This window comes from Falco cherrug, assembly GCF_023634085.1.
Source record: "Falco cherrug isolate bFalChe1 chromosome 22 unlocalized genomic scaffold, bFalChe1.pri SUPER_22_unloc_1, whole genome shotgun sequence".
NCBI lineage: Eukaryota > Metazoa > Chordata > Aves > Falconiformes > Falconidae > Falco > Falco cherrug.
In genome coordinates, this window is record NW_026599285.1 from 109,169 (window position 1) to 126,504 (window position 17,336).

The 17,336-nt window shown below is 49.6% G+C and overlaps 1 protein-coding gene across 1 annotated transcript in view; it reads left to right on the plus strand.

Annotated features, from left to right (window-relative positions):
• The first annotated feature begins 807 nt into the window (after positions 1-807).
• The window catches only part of LOC102046864 (leucine-rich repeat and fibronectin type III domain-containing protein 1-like protein), a 55,272-nt gene continuing 38,743 nt past the window's right edge, over positions 808-17,336 (plus strand). The window contains 1 exon segment of the mRNA XM_055700092.1: positions 808-990. The gene's annotated coding sequence lies outside the window, so the exon portion shown is untranslated.

The window sequence follows — 17,336 nt, forward strand, 5'->3', positions numbered from 1 at the left end:
CGTGACCTAATGCAAGGTGTAAATCACAGCCTGAGCCAGTTTGGCCCTTTGAAGCCCATGAGATGACCTGGGGGGGGGTCTCAGGTCTGGACCAGACGAGGAAATTAGGAGCGTTTGGGTTGGAAAAGACCTTTAAGGTCCCCAAGCCCAACCCTTAACCCAATTCTGCCACATCTACCACTAAAGCGCATCCCTTAACGCCGCATCTATATATTTTTAAATCCCTGCCCGGGATGGGGACCCCCCCATTCCCCTGGGCAGCCAGTTCCAGTGCTCAAAACCCCTTTTTTTTTTTTCAGATTTTTTTCCTAAATATCCCACCTAATCCTCCTCTGGTGCAGTCTGAGGCTGTTCCCCCTCGGATCCCTCTGGAAAAAAGACGGACCTCTGCCCCCCCACTCCCCCCCAGCCTCACCCAGGCATCACCGGTACCAAAGGAAGGCACTTAACCCCGCTTTGAGCTTTTATTTCCTTTTTTTTTTTTTTTTTTTTTTTTTTTGTATTTAAATACCCGCACCGGCCAGCACCTTGTAATTAACAAGCAATTAACGCACAACTCTAATCCCTCAGCTGCAGGCTGCGCACCCCCGGGGGATGCAGCTCCGCGCCACCGGCCGGAAAGGGATGCTCGGGGGTACCAGTGGGTACCACTCCCCCCCTCCCCGGTCCCACCCCCCCGGTACTGAGCGGGAGGGGCTGCAGCCGCACAGGGGCTGCGCCCGTGGGGCGGGGCCGCCTCCCCCCCGCCCCCCCCCCCCGCTTCCTCCTCCTCCTCCTCCTCCTCCTCCGCTGCCGCCGCTGCGCGGAGCCGGGGCGGGGCGGCCCCTGCGGCAGCGGCTCTGCCCGGCTCCGCCGGCTCCGCGGGTGGCTCCGCGGGCGCGGTTGCTCCGCCGGGGGACGGCGGAGCGGGGGCGGCCCCGGCCATGGGCGGCGGGGGCTCGGCCGGAGCGCGGCGGGGCGCGCCGCCCCTCTAGGCTCGCCGGGGGAGAGGTGAGATGGGGGGGTCGCGGGGGGAGGGGGGTTTGGGGGGGTCGCCGCGGTGCGAAGGGGGGGGATCGATGGGGAGAGGAGGGCGCCGGCTCCCCCGCGCTCCCCTGGCGTCCCGCTGCATCCTAGCATCCCCCCAGCAGCATCTCAGCGTCCCCCCAGTATCCCACCAAAAGCATCTCCCCCCCCAGCATCCCCCCAGCAGCATCCCAGCATCACCCCAACAGCATCCCAGCATCACCGGCCCCAACGTCCCCTCAGCAGCATCCCAGCATCACCGGCCCCACCATGCCCCCAGGATCCCCCCAGCATCCCCCCAGCAGCATCCCAGCATCACCGGCGCCCTGATGTCCTGCGGCCAGCGCCGGGCAGGGCGAGACCCAGGTGGTGGCAACCGGCCCGCAGCTGTGCTTTCATCCCTTATTATTATAATTATTATTATTATTTTTTCTCCTCCTCCTCCCCGTTTGATAAATTGCAGTGTCATCGTCGGATGCGCCTTCCGCAGCCGCGTTGGGGTTGTCGCGCTTCGCCCCACGGAGGGGGAGAGGGGGAGGTGGGCGCCAGCCCCCCGCGGTACCCGCATCCATCCCCGGCATCTGCGGCACGCCTGGCTGGAGCGGGTTTTTCCAGGGCACGGGCTTCCTCGCGGGGAGTTGGGAGGCATTGAAATAATGGTCACCGATGCTTTCACCTCGCTCTTCGTCGGTGTTTAATTTTATTTTTTTTTAATTTTCCTTCCCCTTCTTCACTGCTGGAAGGGGGTGCCTGGATGGCACCGTCCCGCTGCTGGGGTGGCCACCCGTTTTTTTCTCAGGGTGCTGAGCACGGTGTGCCCTTTCAGAGGGGTGCAAAGGCTGCGGCGAGCTGGCGACGGCAACCGGTGTTAACCCCCCAACGTGTGTTCCACCCTTCCACCCCAACCCTCCAGGCTCCTTGGCTCTGGCAGGGCGCGACGGGCGCTGCCGTCGCGTGTAGCGTCCCCGGCAAGGGTGACAGTGTTGTCATTGACCGAGGTGACTCTCTGCCACCGAAAAAGCTGCGCCGAGCTGGGCTGAGTTTGCTGGAGCAAGGTGGGGGGGGCATCTCCTCCGGGCTGGGGGCCTCGCTACACAGAAAATTTGCAAATGGGGTTGTGTTTTAGCAAAGGGGTTTGCTCTAAAAGAGCCCCCACATCTCCTATGGTAGCTGGATTTATACATATATTTATATTTCTTCTGCTGCTACGGTAAAAACTCTCACTGTGAAGCACGCAGAGTGCTTACTCTCTTTTGAAACCTTAAAAATACCTTCTGTAGTTCATTGTTTGTTTGGTTTTGGTTTTTTTAATATATATATAAAGATAAAGCAGCAGTAGAGAGAGGTTGCACTCAACACTCTGCTTTTTAGTGTGCCTGGATGATGATGATGATAATTAACGGGCAGATGGCCATTATCCCCCCCCCCCCCCCCTTTTACATGATTTAAGAAGAGATTATATTTTTTTCAACCTTCTGTATGATTTTCCAGGTTGGTAACCCAGGCGACTCTGAGCTCGCCTGCCTCGCCACAGGCAGTGCAGCATTTTCTCTCCGCTGCCTGCCGGCTTGTCTGATGCTGGAGGATTTTTTCTCCGATGCGCTGCCGCGAGAGGGCTCGTTCTGCGCCTGCTTTCCGCCATGCGCACGTGGGAATGGAGATGCTGCACACTGGACCCACGCTTTCCCAGGGGGAATAAATCTTATTCCTTACCTGGTTTTTATGCTGGTGCTGCTGGGGCTGGTAAATCTGAGCTGCCAGGATGTTTGTGGGTTTTTGGGGGTTTTTTTGTTTGTTTTTTTTTTTAACCAGCAGCCACATTATTGTTATAACCCAAGGCTTGCAGCGGTGCAAGGGACAGCTGAAGAAAGCCCCCCATCACCGTAGCTGGGGTCGCCGATGCTTTTGTTCGAAATCTTCCATCGGAAATAAGTGGAGCATTGAGGACGGGAGGTAACGTCCTACTTGGAGGTGGCAGGTGTGGGCTTAATGAGTTACGGGCATCGTTAGGGCGGCGGCGCTGCCAGTGGGTTGTCTCACACTGTTTGCACGTGCAGGTCGGGGCGGGTGGTCGTGCGCTGCAGAGTTCTTGGTGTTGCTTCAAATGTGGGGTGGTTGTTGTTGTTGTTGGGGGAAATGGTTAGGTTGGTTAGCAGCATGTTAACCCTCCAGCTGGCCTGAAAAACAAACCCTTTTTTTTTCTTTTTTTTCCAAAATGGAATTTACCAAAAAAATCTCCCTGTCCTAACACCTGCATTTTTAAAAAAAATTTTTTTCTTTCGGGCAAAAGCTTCTTTTTCATGAGAAGGTGCCAAAAAAATAACCCAACAACTAGGTAGGGAACTTCTAGTTTTCCCATCTCTTTCAACCAGTTTCTACTCACCAGTTCTGGTGGTGGGCGTTTGGAGTGGGTTTTCCTGCAGACTGTCAATGAAATGGCACGGTGACAGCTTCTTGGCCCGTCGGTACAATTGGGCTGATCAGGTTACTCCCTCCTTTGTGAAAAAAAAATTATATATATATACAGTCTACTTGAAATAATTAGGTATTCAATGACTGGAGAGAGATACATTATTTTTTCCCCCAATAATTTCTGTGCACCCAGGTTGAGGATGCTGCAAGGAGCCGCTGGACGCTCCGATGAGGGTGATGCAGGTGGCTTTTAGGGTTGGCACCTTGTTTGGTTGGAGTCTTGGGATGATGTAGGAGGTGGGTGGACAAAAGCTGAACCTTTCTTACTACATCTGCAAGATATGAAAGCGCGAGATCTTAACTGACCCCTCACCGCAGAGGAGTTTTAGGTGATGATGTTTGAAACGAACCTGTGGGCCAAGGAGTGTTTTATTCCCTGCTTGAGCATCACTTGGTTGCAACTGGATTGCCCCTCGTTGCTCCTGCTGCTGCAGTTGCCCTCTCTTCTGGGACGGGCTCCTTGTTGCTTGTCCTGTCGAGGGAGTTAAAAAAAAAAACAAAACAGATTTTTGATAGATCGTTGCAAAGTGAGCGCCTGCCCTTGGGTTTCATGGTTTGGCTTTAGCTACGCTGTGCGCCGATCCCAAATCGGGATATCAGGATTCCCCGCCAAGTGTTGGTTGCCAGCCTGGGGCAGAGAGACGTGACAGATGTTCCTCATGGAACTTATTTTAGAAAATGTGTGTGTGGGTGGGATCATTGTCACCTGCATGAAAGATTTTTTCACTCACGTAACAGAGGAAACGTTTCTATGGATTGAATAAAGGGAATTTTCTTGCAGTACGAAATACCGGACAAAGGAAAATTCTTTGTAATTTCAAAAGAGAAGCTACACTGATTTTTTTTTTATTTTTTTTTTTTTTTTTTTTTGATGACAAAGAGGATCTCCACTTCTCTGATCCAATGCTAAGCTCTGCGTCCTTTTTGAAGAGGGCAATTAGTCTGGGAAAACTGGCGACACTTAGCTGCAAAGTGACAGGAGTTTGCCGTGAAGCGGAGCGTCTTTGAAATACGTGCATATTCTTTTCTAATCGGTAACAATCGCGCTTCCAGACAAATTTCAAGGATCACTGAACCTCTGCTGAGCCCTGTCACATGCACTGAGTGCAATCCGGCAACGAGCAAGCCTCCCCTCCTTTCGCGGCCGCTGGTGCTTTCGCTTACTCAAAGCTGAATTATTAATATCCTTATGGATGCTCGGTGATATCCAGCTGGCTTCAGCCAGGCTTTTGTAGCAGGAAAGTGGGAAGCTTGACAAAAACTTGTCTTGCCCAGCGTTAGCAGCTTGTTATTGTCTCGGCTCGCACGCATACCCTTCGCGTGGCGTCTTGAAAGGAGGGTTTTTGCGCTGCCTTCGCGTGCTCCTTACCTTTATCACGACAATTGTACCTGAATTCGTGACTCTCCTCTGTGCTGGAGATCTCAGTGGTTTCTGAGTGGGTTCTGGTCCTTGTGCACATCACGAATTTGGTATTTCTAAGGGTGCGGGTAGCATTGACCTTAGCGCTTGTCTTTGGACTTCGGGAAGTTCTGGAGGTGCGGGGAGGAGGGGAAGCAATAGGAGGTGGGAGGGAGGGAGAGAGGCAGCGTATAAAAAAAGATTTTAAATTGCTAGACTAAAAGAGTTAATAGCTTGTGCCCATGTTGCTGACGTGGGTTTTTGGATATATATTTTTTTTTTAATATTTTTTTTAATCTAATGGGAGGTGGAATCAACCCTTAGATGGCTACGCTTTGTATTTTGGAAGCGTATTTGCCTATTTATTTTCTGAGATGAACGCTAAGAGCCCTGGCTGTGATGAAAATAATGTGTATTGATCGGAAAATATCTTCCGGGGCCCGTTTTTCGCCAAGTCAGCAACTTGATTTCAAGCGCAGGCGAATCTCTCTCAGCACGGTGGGCAAACAGTACGCGGAGCACGCGTCGGAGCGGAGACACGCGTCTCGAGATGCATCAGGGAGGAAGGTTTGTGTGGGAATTGGTGTCTTTCTGTTCGTAGTGCCTGGAAAACATCTTCTGTATGTGCCAGCAAAATGGTGATGCAAATTTTGCTTTGGCTTGTGTGTGTATGTATATATAGATATATATAGATGTAAGATAGAGCTGGAAGGTGCAGGGTGGCTTTCATACTGGGAGATGACCTTCCATGTCCACGCTGAGGTCTCTCTGTTGCTGGCTTGCTTACATTCTCTTGCCAGATGACCTTTATGTTCAGAAAGGGCTTTTTTTTTTTATTATTTCTCATTTTACCATCTTTGAAAACGGTTTGGACTTAGCCTACCGCTTCAGGTCACGAAGCCAAGGGAGAAGTACGATTCGGGGGTTGGGCTAGGTGACCTTTGGAGGTCCCGTTCCAACCAAAGTGATTCTGAGGATTCAGGGTATATGACAGCTGTGAAAACAGCAGTGTTTTACTTCTGCATCATAAATAATGATGAGAAATGGTGTTTTTTGCAGCGCGTTTGCCTGTCCGTGCTGGTCACCAGCCAAGTCTGGACGGGAGGTCGTGTCACTACATGACCATCAGCTCAACCTGGTGTGACGGTGTCCCCAAGCAGGGCGCTGGATGGGGCTAGGGCTGCCCCAACCACAGCTGGTGGGTCCTGCTGGGAAGCTGGGTCATGTCCTTGAGATGTGCGATACGGGGAGTGTGAGCCCCGACCTGTCGGCGGAACACCACATGTAGGCGTACGTAAAACTCAGCTTGCTCTGAGCACCAGCCCTGCCCCGTGTATCTATTAAACCTGAAAAAAAAAAAAAAAAAAAAAAGCTGAGAAAATTGCATTTGGCACCAGCTAGTTATCCCCTGCAAGCCTTGAATCTGCTGCCTGGTTGTGCCTGGAAGCAATGCCAGTTGTTCTCCTGGAGAAGACCCTGTGAGGAAAAGCCACCGCGACTTGGCAGGAGGTCCGGGGTGGTTGCAAAGCAGCTGAGCATCCCTTGGGAGCCTCCCTCCACCGGGGGCTTTACAGGGATTTCCTTGCTGGGAAAAACAGCGGACTCAAACAACCGCGTATCCCCTTTTCTTTGTGGTTGTAAACCACGGACCTGTTCCTTTCTGCTCCCTCCACCCCACCACCACAAAAGACTTGAGATATGGAATCGTTCTTCTCTTCCAGCTGGGAAGAAACACAGCTCCTGGCATGGATGCCCCGGGTGATGTTCTTACTGGTTTGGAAATAGCCATGCTGGAGCTGCTGTCTGTCCTGCTCAAACACATCAACGTGTGGAAAAAAACCTGGGTGTGAAGAGGGCACGGCTTCCCCTCGTGATCAACGTGCTGGAAACAGCAGGGGTGTTGTGAGGGGTTCTGGTGGCATGTCAGGGACGCTTTATTATTAGACAAATGTTCTTGGAGCAGCATGACTTCCATATTTTTTAATATTTTTTAATATTTTGATTTTTTTAAGCTGAACAATGAGATGCGTAGGATGAGCGGTGGTACGTAGAGCTCCGCGCTACCCATCAAAGGGACCATGGGTCATGCTGTCTTGAGGAAGGCTGTTCCACCTACCTGAGGCTGATTATTTTTGTTGCTTCTAATGATCCATTAAATCAGGAATTAATTTAAGAGTTTGTTTGGGGGGTTTTGGGTGGGTGTGGTGGGTTTAGTGGATTTTTTTCTTTTTTTTGGTGCTAGTGAGAGCATGCTTGAGGGTCGACGTCCACGTGAAACACCAAGATTCATGCATGCTTCATGCAAAGCAGGTTACAAATGCTTTCAGCCTTCAACATCTACTGTATAAAATCACTAGATAATTCAGAAGAGCATCGCTTTCTCCTCCTCTCCCACGAAACAAGCTGTAAGTGTGAGGAGGACAAGGTGGGCGCGTTGTTTGGCCGTGTCCTTTCAAACCCACCAGGCACATGGCAGCCTTTGGATGTGCGCGGCGCCTCTTAGCGCTTGCAAAAGCAGCCAGATTATTTAGCTTTTTTCCTTTTTTTTTTTTTTCCCTCCCCTCTACAGCTCTTCCTTTTCTAACTGTAATTAGAAGCCATTTCTGTGTCTGAAATTACAGGCTCTTAAATTCACCTGAGAGCAGATCCCTTTCGCTGAATTCCCCAGTACTATTTATGCCATCGGCAACAGAGAGAAATCCTGGAATAGCGTTATTGCGTGGCACTCTGAGATTATTATAGAGCGAGCAATTCTGCTGCGGTGGCACATTTTTTTCTCCTTATTTTTCTGTCGAGAAATGCAACGTGCGTAAGCAACGCTAAACCAGGTCATCGGCAGTAAGTTGTGCTTGTGCCTGCTTAGTGCCGGCTTTCTGTATTCTATTAAGCCCAAAATGTGTGTTTTTAGTGTAATATGATTTGGTTTGGGATTTTTTAAATTTTTTTTTGTATCAAAGGTGTGGTCTAGGGTGGGTAAATTACCCTGATTTAAGGTGAATTTGGGGTAGGTGGATATAGAGGTTGAATTTGTGGATGTTTTCTTAGCAAGCTGAACAGCCAGCGCACCGATGAGCAAATAAATGGTAAGATTTTTTTTTTTCTTTTTTTTTTAGGGCCAGTGCTTCTAAAACAGAGCTCTGTAATCCTTTGAATTCCCTTGAATAGCTGGATGCCCTGGAGCTGGATGTCTAGCTACAAGGGCTCCCCTTGGTTTTGTATTTCCAAGGGATATTTGCATGAGAATGAGTAAGAGCAGAGGATTTCTCTGTCGGGATGCAATGAATGGGCCTTATCCATGAATCCCTGGAATGAATGGGAAGGCAGAGGAGGTGGTGGCTGCTTAAGACGTGGCGTGACTATTTCCTGACCGTGGTCTTGACCCATCGTTGGTTGCGATATGTAGGAGAGGGACCTTTGCCCACCGCTGCTGTGCAACACCGGGAAAGCCGTTGCCTTTTCTTGCAGCTTCTTTATCTTCTGGCTTTCCTTCGCCTTTTTCTTTTTTTTGGCGGGGGTGGGGAGGGGGGGAAGTAAGCCTTTAAAACCGCCCGTTCTCTCGCTGACCGGCCACACGTAAAGATTTGGGGGTGTTCCAAAAAACTCGGTTTTGTCTTGGTGCTTCATCAAACGCTCAGGGCTGCCACAGCACCGGCCTGAGTGTTTGTCTTCAGGCCAGGTTTTACCCCTGAAATATTTTTTTTTAAATTTATTTTTATTATAAAATAATTTTGTAATTTATTTAAATAAATAATTTAATAATTTAAGTTTAAGTATTTTTATTATATTTATTTATTACAAAAATTTATATTTTAGTGTGGCTGATGTCAGCGGCGTGCAGTTTGTTGGATTTTGCTTCTTTTTTTACGGACCTCTGCCTAGGTCAGAGGGTTGCTAGGCTGGGTATGTTGCCCAGAAATTATCTGTATTAAAGAGAGGGGAGGGGGGGAATACAAATTAAAAAAATACAATTAAAAGGCTTGGCAAGGCTTTGGTCCTTCATGACACCGCTCCTATTTCATGGTGCCTGAAGGATCTCAACCTGCAGCATGCGGAGGCTTGATTCACCCTCATTTTGAAGCCTTGGATTTGTTTCTTTCCTCCAATTCTGCTGCTTTTTTTTTTTTTTTTTTAATGAAAATATTCTTCCTTGAGTCACCGTAACTAAGATCTGAATTGCAAATTATGTTCCATCAGAGAAAAAGAGGGGATTCCCCAATCCCCTGACTAATCATACCCAGGCAGTGGAAATCAGTGGTGCTATTAAAAAAGCCAGGATGGGAAAACCAAATGAAATCGGGTGCTTTTCCTGCATTAACGTGCCGGCGGATCGACGCTTAGCTCGTTTTTCCCTGAAATAAAATGCCTCTTCTAGGAATATTTCTATAATAGCGCTGGGCTGCCTGCAGTTTCCGAGCTCATTCCTGTTGGCTAATTTCATAATTTCTTCCCCCCTGAACTTCCAATTTAGCACCCACACCTTACTAATTAGCAGAGCTATGAGCGCTGACAGGGAGTTCTTTGGCAAACTTACAGATCTCAGGCAAGTATTTGGCTGAGATGGGCGGAAAAGTGGAGGATGCAAAAGACGGAGGCACCGCGAATTGTTCCAGTGGCATTTAGGGGTCCTATTCCTCCTCCTCCTCCGTTTAACTAGAAGTTTCATTTAACTAAAGATGTGTTTCATGCCAGAGATGTTACGTATATTACTTTGTGTGTGTAGATGCACATACATTTAGATGTAACGCCGCCAAAGCGGTACCTTTCTATGCCGCTACGCTACCTGTCGCTTAGCAAAACCACCTTGGTTATTATTTTGCAGCAAGAGAAAAATACCTAAAAATGAGCTAGAGGTGACGAGGAGGGCTCTGGAAGTTGGAGGGGGGAATTCAGACCGGTTTATTTAGGTGAGGATGGGAATAGTGGGAGCTGGATGCAGGGCACGGAGAGGAGAAGATGCAGGGCAGGGCACGGAGGAGAAAAGCCTGTTGGGAATATCTGCAAGAATCAGTGGCTTGATCTGTTTGAAGTTTTTGCTTTAAAATGTAGATCAGCCCCATCTGTGAAGAGTGAGAAGCACAGTCCTTGGCATGCTTCGGATTTGCTGCTTTGGGGGAGGAGGTGTCCTTTTTCCTTTTTTTTTTTTTTTTTTTTTTTTTTTTTTATTTCCTTCCTTTGTGGGGATGTGGTTGTGTGTGTGGTGGGGTTGGGGTTGGGTTTTGCTGGGGTTTTTTGGTTGGAGGATATGTGGGGTGTGTTTTGGGGTGGTGGTGTGTGTGGTTTTTTGCTTGTTTTGGGGTTTTTTAGCTGTATCTGCAGCTGTCCTACATAAGCTGCTGAACTTAGCAGCTCTGGCAGTCAGAGGGTGGGCAGCATCTTTCCCTGGAGGGGTCTGGAAGCTGCCTACAGTGGGCAGCATCTTTCCCTGGAGGGGTCTGGAAACTTCCTACATCCAGGCACTTCTCCTTTCCCTTGAGGAGGAAGGCGCCGAGGTTGGCTTTAACAGTTCACGTGCCCCCAAAGCCAACGGAGCTGGTTGCATTGCACCGCAGAACCCTCGGAGTTATTCCCAACGTCAAGTTCAGCTGTGTCAGCATGCCGCTGGAGGTGAATCAGCCCCGACAGAGCCAGAACTAATTAACCTTGGGTGCAGAGCGCTGCTCACGCCGCTGCACTTCAGCGCGTTGCAGCGTGAGCAGCTCTGTGCCTGGAGTAGATGTTTTCCAGCTCTCTCAGAAACCGTTTGGGCTTCTCTGATGGTGGGGCTGTGCCGATGCAGGAGCGTTCCCAGCCTCTGATAACATGGGGTCCTGCAGGAGACCCTATTCCCACCCCAGTTTGCAAGGAATTAATGCTGCTTGGATGTCCTCGTGTCCTTTGGAAAAGCCTCTGTGCTCCGGCACATGCTGGGAATTACTTGGCCCGTTGTTCCAAGTCCATGGATGGAGGAGAAGGAGGATATGGAAGTCACTGGTGTGATGGTCTCCATGCATGGGATTGCTGTAGATGGACACATGAGACCCTGCAAACTCGTGTGGGACCTGGGTGGCTTCTACACTTGCTGCGGTGCCAGGAGGACGTGTCGCCTACGGAGCATCAAGGCAGATCTTTGGAGCTTCATACGTTTATCTGGAGACCTTGGAGCATCCGTGCTTCGCTTCATGGATGTGGCAGGGCAATGGCATGGGTCACACGGGTGACTGGCAGCACTGGGAGGCATATGGGAATGACCTCCCTTGCTGCCACGAGGCTAAACGAAGGAGATAGCGCTAAATTTACAGGGAAAGCCCTTGTGGTTGTCTTCACACCGCTCCATGGGAGCAGAGCGTGGTCTGAAAATGATGGTGTCCATTATTCTGCTGTCTGAAAATGGCTAGAGCAAGCGAAAGATCATCACATTTCATTTTCTCAGCAAAATTTGATATCAAATAAGGATTTATTAGAAGGTAAGCAGCTCTGGGACCGTGCGGTCAGAGACCCAGAGCCACCAGGGGAGATAAAAACGGGCACCAGCAGACACGGTCACTTTATAACTAGATACATTAAATATTTTGCACTCTGGAAGCCTGGTGATGTTTCTGCTGCGGTGTCTTCATCACGGCTTTTTTGCAGGGGCAGTGGCGTAGGGGGGGGGAGGTGGACCTGGGTCTGGTGTCACACACAAGGATGCGTAGACTTGGAGACCAAAAGGACACGCGTGTCAGTGGCCCAGGGAGCATCCCACTGAGGTGTGCTATGTAAATATGCAATAAACACGCAAATGGCTTGCGTGGGTGGTGGGGGGAAGGGCAGGTGGAGATGTGGATAGTTCAAGTGTTTTTTGCTGTGGTTACACAGCGTGTAGCTGGGAAAAAGGTTTATTTTAGATGAATAGGCGTTGGCCTGGTATAGATGTGGGTCTGGTTGCTGCTTTGTGCCTGCTCCCGGCATAGTTAGCGGGTTTTTGTGGTTCCCCAGGGTCTGCAAGGACATCTCCAGGGGGAGTGCACTGGGTAGAATTATTTCCCAAAGGAATACACCCCTCCCCTGGAAAGGATGTGGGGTGAATCCTACACAGCAGACATGAGCACATCAGGGCTTTCTACTGTTTTGCAGGAATGCTTCTGGAAGAATCCGCCCTGGTGGCAGAGGCACGGGGAAGGGATGGGGGATGGGATGTTTGTGAGATGCTGGTGCGCCTTTCTCCCCCGTCCTGTGACTCCGTGCAACATAAATCCGTGCAAAATAAATCCAAGCGCTAATAAGGTGATGACACTTTTAACACTTATTAAATATTAAGGGTGGCCTCTCCTGGAGGTGGCGTCTCTTGGAGGTGGCATCCCTTGGAGGTGGCATCTCCTGAGGTGGCCTCCCTTGGAGGCGGCCCCTCCTGGAGGTGGCATCCCTTGAAGGTGGCCTCTCCTGGAGGTGGCCTCTCTTGGAGATGGCATCTCCTGGAGGCGGCATCTCTCGGAGGTGGCCTCTCTTGGAGATTGCATCTCCTGAAGTGGCCCCCCTTGGAGGTGGCCCCCCTTGGAGGTGGCCTCTCCTGGAGGTGGCCTCTCTTGGAGATGGCATCTCCTGGAGGTGGCATCCCTCGGAGGTGGCCTCTCTTGGAGATTGCATCTCCTGAAGTGGTGTCCCTTGGAGGTGGCCTCTCCTGGAGGTGGCATCCCTTGGAGGTGGCCCCTCCTGGAGGTGGCCTGGTCAACCGGGGTTGAGGCTTGGGGAAGCCTGCCTGTGCTTCCTTGCGTTTCCAGTCCCTGTGGGCCAACTGCTTCAGCTCCTTGGCTTTGCTCACAAGACTTCCCAAAGGCAGGAAAAGTGGAAGATGCCACGTTGCTTGGCCAAGGTGGCGACCGGGACCCGGGAAGGGTTATTGATAACGGGAAAATCAAGATTAATAATTCTAAAAGTAGCGTAGGGAAGGAGTAAAGCAACAGGGCAGTGCTAGGACCAAATAAATCCAATCGGGTCCTCACCGTGTCAGCGTGCAGCCCCCGAATGCCGCAGAGGGAATTTCCCACACGCAACCCTCAACCCGCTGGAAAAGCAGCATAATTTTGCTTTTCCTCTATTTTTTGGGTTTTTTCTCCCTTCTTTTTCCTGGCTTGGCACAAGGCTCACCAACCACCATCTCAGGGAGGCTGTCACTTTGAGAATAAGGTTGGTTCAAGAGGATGCCGGGTGTTGAGATGCAGCTAATTCGGTCGGACGCGGCAACCGGGGGGTATCGAGAAGCTTGTGCAAATACTCCGTGTCGCCGTCGTCATTACGCTTTACTTGCTGGAGTATAATCCTCCCCTAAAACGCTCGGAGAGATAAGATCATGCCTTATCTTTCGGGTTTGCTTTTCCATTTCCATTTTCTTTGCCTTTGTCTGGGAGCTTTTGCACAAAAAAAAAAAAAAAAAAAAAAAAAAAAAAAAAAAAAATTATAAATATTCTGCATCTCAAAGCATGTTTGAATTTAGCAAGAGGCTGGTAATGCCTTCCCGGATAGATGCTGCAGATTTTTCTTGCATGTCTAATAGTCATTATTCCTCGATCTCATTTTCTTTCTTTTTTTTTTTTTTAATTTCGTTTTTTTTCTTTTCAGCAGTTTGCAAAGTTTTTTACAAAAGGCGATTTGCTGGCAACCGCCGTGGAATACAATTGTTGCTGCCTTTTAGGTGGTGTTAAAACGAACCTTTAAAATCATCCCTGTAAAACATCAATTTATCAAATAATCCTGAAAAAGAGACTGGAAAAGGAGTTTTTTTGGATTTTTTTTTTTATGTGTTTATTTATTACTACTAAAAGCTCGCAGAATAAGATGTTTGTGCTGGGTGGTTCTGTTTTGTACCTGCATCCCTCCGTAAAACCACTGAGGGAATTAGAGGGATTAAATTTTTTTTCTTTTTTTTTCTCCTTTGCAAATATTCTCCCCCTCCCCCTCTGTGGGGTTTTGGTAGGGGGCTGGGTTTGTTTGGGGGTTTTTTTTCGGTGGTTTTTTTGGGAGGGGTTGGGGGGGGGGGGTGGGGGGTTTGGGGGGGTGATTGTTTTTGGGGGAGTATTGGGCTTTTGGGGGGGGGTTAGGGTTTTTTTGGGTGAGAGTTGGGGGATTTTGGGGGGGTGGGGGGGTGGTTTTTTGGGGGGGAATGGGGTTGTTGTTTATTGGGTTTTTTTGTGGGGTAGGGGTTTTTGTTTTTTTTGGGGGGTGGGGTTTGGAGGGGGTTGGGGTTTTTTTTGAGTTTGGGGGTTTTTTTGGGGGGTGGTTTTTTGGGAGAGTTTTGGGTGGTTTCTTTGGGAGAGTTTTGGCGTTTGGGGTTTTTTTGTTTGTTTTGGAGGAGGAGTTTTGGGTTTTGGGGGGGTTGAGGTTTTGGAGGGGTTTGGTGGTTTGGGTTTTTTGGGGGGGCGTGAGATTTTTGAGAGTTTTGGGGGGGGGTTGAGGGGTTTGAGGGTTGTTTTTGGAGGGTGGTTTTTTTGGCGTTTTGGGGGGGTTGTTTGGGGTTTTTTGGTGGGTTTTGGTTTTTTTTTGGGGGGGGAGGGTGTTTGGGGTGGGTTTTTTGGGTTTTTTTTGTTGTTTTTTTTTTCCCAATGTGTTCTCTAATGGCATCTGTGTGGCTATTGCTGCAAAATGTCAGCGCCGGCATCCCTCTCTCTGTGTGTTCGTTCACCTTGGGAGCAGGATGAATTCAAAGGTCGAGTGGGGGAGGGGTGGGGAGTGGAAATCACCTCCTGGGACCCAAAGAGCCCGTCGTCAGCGGCAGAAGCTGCTGGAACTTGGCACGAACTGGGCTTTGTTGGCAAATGTGCCGCTTTCCCCTAGTAGAAGGGGAGGGAGCAAACAATGACGCCTTGCAGTGGCACGGCGCAATGCGCCTCCTCCAAATATTTGGGAGGTCAGTGTGGTAAGTCAAAAAGCATCTCTTGGACCCCCTGGAAAGGCAAAAGGAGGTAAAGTAGTTGATGGTAATGGTAGAGTTGCCCCATGCCTTCCTTCAGGAGAGGTTTTACGATGAAGGATGCATAAGGAACCATCATGAGTTCCCAAAATACGTGGGGGAGCGAGAACTTGAGCTGTGAGAACATCCTGAGGCTGGTAGGAGCCTCATGGACCTGGTGGTCTCCCGTGAACCTGGTCAAGGGTTTGAGATGTCACCCCCTTTGTGGTCTTCCATTGAGATGCGTGGAGCAAGAGGGGAGATTTTGCTTCCCGAAGTGTCAGAGCCAGCTTTCCTGGCTGCCGGCACAACGGCTCGGTGTCGCACCACGATGCCCAGGTGGCCACGTCGGATTTTCATGGGGTAGATGGGAATAGGGGAAAAAATATGGGATTTTCATGGGTAGATGGGAATGGGGGGGGGAAATATGGGATTTTCATGGGATAGATGCGAAAAAATATGGGATTTTCATTGGGTACATGGGAATGGGGGGAAAAAATATGGGATTTTCGTGGAGTAGGTGGGAATACAGGGATAAACTGGGTTCATGTGTCAAAGCCATGAACATATTCCGAATCCCTGGCACAAGTGGTGATGGTTGCTGCTCCGGACACAAGCTTGTCCCGCTTTGCAGCGTCAGCTTTCACAGCCAGGCAAACCACAGCAATTCCCACAGAGATCCTTTTCCTTGGTCATCTTTTTTCTTTTTTTTTTTTTTTTTTTTTTTTTTTCTTCATTTTAAGCCAACAGCTTTGTGGCATTAACTAATTGGCTTTAACTTTGTGGGAGTTAAAGAAAAATAAATCCCCAGGTGGATGATTTTGTTGGGAATTAAAATGCAGCCGGTCGTCGTAGATGACTGGAGTCGGCTAATCCTGATTTGCAGCCGTTGAAACCGGGATTAGAAGCGGTCACACGAGGATTAAGTGCAGTCTGAATAATCTACGAGGAATGTAATTCAGATTAAATAGCTTGTGTTCTTGTCAAGGCAGCATGTTTGGCATCTCTGCGTGGTGGTGCCCTTCCCTCGCCTTTCTTAGAATGAAAAGAAAACTGCTGCCTTGAGTCACAAATTTTCCCCAGCAGCTTTTTGTCTTTTTTTTTTTTTTTTTTTTTAAAAATTCCTTTTGTATTGTGCTTGGTGAACAGATATTCACATTCCACATTTCCCCACACCGTAAAAATGTGACGTTTATAAAGAAAATAGTTAAATTATTAACCAAAAATCCAGCCTTGGATAAGGGGAAACAAAGTAAATCAGGGGGAAAAATTATTTATTTGTTCTATGTGCTAGAAATTGTGTTGTCCCATGGTGGGGTGTTGCTCACCCACAGAAGTGGAGCAAGATGAGCAAAGCGAGTGTTTTGGGCCTGAGCAGAGACAGAATCGCTGAAGATGCTCTCGGTGGGTTTGCTGGGAATTCAGAGTGGGAGGACCTCGTTGTCCTAGCTGGAGCAGTATCATCCTGCTGGCTCCAGGATGAATGTCCTACAGGGGTGTTGACTTCCATAGGTGCCTTCTTTTTCTTTTTTCCTTCCCTCTCTTCACGCAGTGGCTTTTCCCGCGCTCCAGGGCTCCTCTCCCCCGTTCCACATGGAGGGATGCTGCGGCTGCTGATGCTGACACATAAGCCGAGAGCCCAGACTTACCTTGGCACACGTCTGGTTACGCTCGGGCAGCCTCCTGGATCATCTTCTGATTCACTTCCCACTTAAAATGTGCTGGTTTTAAACTGCTTGGGGCTGTGCAGAACCAGGATAAACCACGATGCCCTGCAGCGATGCGCCAAGAGGCAGCCAGATGATGTGCCGGTTTGTCATCACCTTGATTCAGAAGAAGCTTGGTAGCTTGCCAGATTTGTGATGTTCATCAAAACCTCTCCGTTTTGAGACAGCCCGTTTGACCCCAGCGGGTAGTGCTTGGCAAAGACCTCAGTTGTACCGTGCCACCCCAGTGCAGGCTTCGTGGGGTGCCACGGAGGGGAGGGTGGTGGTCAGGAACCTACGTGGCTCTCATCCATCGTCGTTGCAGGTGGTTTGATACACTCCCTTGTCCTCAAATGGTGAAGGATTCAGGTTTATGCCGTGCGCCGTCTTCTCTGCCTGGGAGAACAGAAGAATTTTGCTTCAAGGGTTTCATTAACACTTTTCCAGGTGATATAATCATTTATGTGAGAGCGGGAGAACTTGCTAAAGGGCTCTTAATGAGCCCTCTCCACTGTAATTTCATAGGATTGCAGCCTGGATAGTGCTTTTTCACATGTTAAAGCAGCACTTGCAACCCCAAATTAGCCCCCGGCTGCGAGCTGAGGGGTCATTTTCCACTAGAGAAGGAGCAGAGTAGCCCCCACCGCTTTCTGGTGGGCTCACCTGCTTGGCACAGGTCATGTCTGAGCCACCAGGTGCTGGTCTGCGACGCTCGCTCAGCATGCGGAGCCCTACAGCATCGTGCCCCTCTCTTCCCATTTAATGAGCATCCTTCAGCTGTAGCACCCTCCACGCGCTCTGGGGTTGTCGCTTTGGCCTCTTCGTGTGCTCGCATCCTTGCTGTCTTCAGCTG